Source organism: Harpegnathos saltator, unplaced genomic scaffold (assembly GCF_003227715.2).
Source record: "Harpegnathos saltator strain DR-91 unplaced genomic scaffold, Hsal_v8.6 scaffold111, whole genome shotgun sequence".
Classification (NCBI taxonomy): Eukaryota; Metazoa; Arthropoda; class Insecta; order Hymenoptera; family Formicidae; genus Harpegnathos; species Harpegnathos saltator.
Genome location: NW_020229886.1, coordinates 1,037,482 through 1,041,670, shown reverse-complemented (window position 1 = coordinate 1,041,670; position 4,189 = coordinate 1,037,482).

The following is a 4,189-nucleotide window of genomic DNA, read 5'->3' as shown; positions in this document are numbered from 1 at the left end:
GAAGACTTAAGACGCTGAGACGTAGAGTTGGAAGCTTGTGGGAGAATATAAAAAGTAAAATTGTCGGCGTGTTTGATAGAAAATAATTCGCATCTCAAAGAAGCGAAAGTAAGAGATAAATTGCCAAAGACGCCTAGGCGCATAATCAATTAAACGTAGATAAAAAAATCAATAAGAATGTTAGTATGTATTATACGCCTGTGTATTGTCCTTTATGATTAATTCTCAACTCACACATTAACGATTCCTGCGAGCATTCGAGTGGAAGATTAAAGTCAGTGGAGAAACAACAACTATCAATCTGGCAGACGTGTTGATAAATAAAGGCAGATATTAGCATATACTTACATGATGCATCGAAACCGGTGATGAAGTTCGGACATGGAGCGTGCACTGTTGACCCCGCTGGAGTGTTCGGCCCACAGGACCAGCCATTGAATGTAAGGGGACAACATAGTTCTGAAATTCGAATAGCCGATTACTGCGGCCAATGATCCTTTCAAAGCATTCGTTACTTTTGACAGCATGCCGGGATTAAACGACGAATACGTAACCGAGTCGGTTGTGATGCAGTATCGCAAGCAGAGAAGGAAAAAAAAAAGGAAACAGTATAGTGCCGTATCAGTCATCGTGACAAATTGGATAAATCTTTCCTCGCGATTTATGGCGCTGTCATAAAAAGCAACCCCCGTGATATATTACCTACTTATTATTAATCGCGGAGAGACTGGAGGTATCTCGTGGCGTATAAAACACGCGCTCGCGTGCTTAATTTAAGCAAACTCGTAAAAGTTTCGTGGTTATAGCGGAATTCGAAGAGTCTACGTTTTCTTTATCAAGTTCAATTTATCGTACGTATGCGATATCCGACATCCGATACAAATATCGGATCGGTCTTACACTCTTTCAGAAACTCAGATTAAACAAAGTTTCTATCAGGATAACGTTCGCCCAAAAAATAACAGTTATCCGAAGTCTTTCTATATGTCTTTATCGTTAAATCTTTCTGAATATCATTGTTATGATTAGTATTAACCTGTCAAAATATGTAGACTCGTAAAATATACGATCTGATATAGATTGATTCGAAGGTCACCCGCATATGCATTCTTCAAGTAACTAGTGACGCACAGTGATCTAAAATCGTAAAAACCTGGCAAAAAATCAGTTTTTCTAATTTGTTCAAATATCAATAAGAATTATTGTAATTCCAAAAAGAATATGCAAGAAACAGCTTCTTGTAATTTAAATGCTTGTACGTTGTCTCGAATACACAATACAAGTGAATAAAAATGAGGAATTTTTAGTACGCTTGACATGCCATCTTCTGCACTTTATTTATATCAGCCTTTAAATTAGTTAGTAATTTACTAAAATGTTTTAGTACAATATATTATTATTTCACATGCATACTTTAAATATTATTCGCAAAAATGACAAATGAATTTAGCATAGCATATAAAAGGTGTCCCAAAATTCATGCAAGAAGTAATTTTGATAGAAAACACAGGTTTATAATTAAAAATTGTAAATTTTTTATTGATTCATAAAGTATACAGTATAGGGTTATGTATGGAATAGCATATCGAGTAAATGGCTTTCACGGCTTTGCTGGCACATATGCACTCTTTTGTTGAAATTTTCCATGACCGTTTTGCATAAATGTGGCTGAATTTCGTTGATACAGCGCTCAATTTCCTCCTTCAAGGCGTGGGTGGTCGTGGGCTTGTTGACATAAACCTTAGACTTCAAAAAACCCTAAAGAAAAAAGCCCAATGGCGTTAAATCGCATGATCTGGGCGGCCAAATCTGATCACCAAATCGGGAAATTACACGACCAGGAAATGACTCATGCAGTAATTGAATTGTTTCTCGGGCTGTATGGCATGTGGCACCGTCTTGTTGAAACCACATGTCGTCCACATCCATATCTTGCAATTTAGGCACAAAAAACTGGATTATCATGTCGCGATAGCGAGCACCATTAACTGCCATTATTGCCTGACCAGCCGCATTTTCGAATGGTCCGATGATGCCTCCAGCCCAAAATCCGCACCAAACAGTGACACGTTGTGGATACATTTGTTTCTCAACAATCACTCGTGGATTTTCTGAACCTCAAATGCGACAATTTTATCGATTAACCAAGCCATCAAGATGAAAATGAGCCTCATCACTGAAGATGATTTTGTTCGAAAAATCAGCATCCATTTTAAAATATTGCTCAACAATGAAAACGCGTTGTTCTTTCATGTAGCAGTCCATTTTAAAAACCCTGAACTGTCAGCTGTCACGCTGTCTTTTTTTTTTCGTTGGAAACACTTTACCGCACAAATGGCGCAAAATTCAAATCTTGCGTGAATTTTGGGACACCCTTATATTCGATGTGATGTTTAATCTCATACGATCTCATCTCATACGAAGGTGGTCCGATAAGTACTTAGCCTACAAAAGAAAAACGAAAATTTTGGAAAAGTGGCGATTTATTTCTCAACATAGTCTCCTTTTAGCTCGATACACTTGACCCAGCGATGCTCCAACTTCTTTAACCCGTCTGAAAAATATGTTTTCTCGAGGTCTGCAAAGTAGGCCTCCGTGGCGGCGATGACCTTCTCATTCGACTCAAATTTCTGCCCGGCGAGTGACTTTTTCAAGTTTGGAAACAAAAAGAAGTCGCACGGGGCCAAATCTGGAGAATACGGTGGATGGGGCAGCAGTTCGTAGCCCAATTCGACCAATTTGACCGTGGCGAGGGCGGAGGTGTGAGCCGGTGCGTTGTCATGGTGGAAGAGCACTTCTTTCTTCGCCAAATGGGGCCGTTTTTTCTGCAATTCGGCATCGAATCGGCCCAATAATTCGGCATAGTACAGCCCTGTGACCGTTTTGCCCTTCTCCAGGTAGTCGACGTAGATCACATCTTGTGAATCCCAGAAAATCGTGGCCATCACCTTTCCGGCCGATAGGACAGTTTTCGCCTTCTTCGGAGCACGTTCGCCGGGTGAAGTCCACTGTTTCGACTGTTCCTTGGTTTCTGGTGTGTACCAGTGGATCCATGTTTCGTCGACGGTCACGAAACGACGCAGAAACTCCTTCGGATTGCGCTTAAACAGCGTCAAACACTGCTCTGAAGTGGTCTCACGGTTGCGCTTGTTGTCCGGAGTGAGCAAACGCGGCACCCATCGCGCCGACAGCTTTCTCATGCCCAAAATTTCATGCAGGATATGACCCACGCGGTCTTTTGAGATGCCTACTGTCTCAGCTATCTCGCACACCTTCAATCGGCGGTCTGCCAATACGAGATCGTGGATTTTTGTCATATTATCCTCCGTGGTAGCCATTTTCGGGGCACCTGGACGTGGCTCATCAAAAACTGACGTGCGACCACGTTGAAACTCGTTAAACCAATTTTTGACGGTCGCCATCGAAGGAGAAGAGTCACCGTACACAGCATCCAAGCGCTTTTTGATTTCGCTGCGCGATTTCCCTTCCAAAAACAAGAATCGAATCATCGACCGATATTGCTCTTTTTCCATTTTTCTAAAATCCGCGGACACGCCCGCTTCCACACGCGGTCAAAACAAAACTACGAGTCCGATTCGGCTGAAATTTCGACAGTAGCCGTCTACGAGAATGTACTACACGATAGTAAATTTCTCTTGCGATAGTGCCATCGGGCGGTAAGGCTAAGTACTTATCGGACCACCCTCGTATAATGCTTATAGAGAATCGATACTGCAACTTTATTATACGATTTACAAGCTTTAGCCGTCCTTAATCAAGAAAGTTTTATGGTGAAATTGACCAGAATGTTATACTTTTGAAGCATATGAGGAAAGAAATTGCTACTTTTTATTGATTTCATTTCTATAATAAAAAATCAAACAAAAATTAAGGTACAGTTGTTAATTATATAATTGTAATTTCTGTGTGCAATTACAAGAAAACAATAATTTTTTTCATATTCTCCTTGTTTTTATTAGATTTTTCAAGATGTCGTAAAAAAACTGTTAGTGTTATAGTAAACATAACTGTTAGTGTTATAGATAACACACGCGTCTATGTGATTTAACATAATATTTTTAATGTAGTTTAACATAATATTTAAAAAATAAATTTATTTACGTTTTACCGAACAGATAATCTATTTCATTTTATCGTTATATACTATTGTTTTTAAAAAAATATTGGT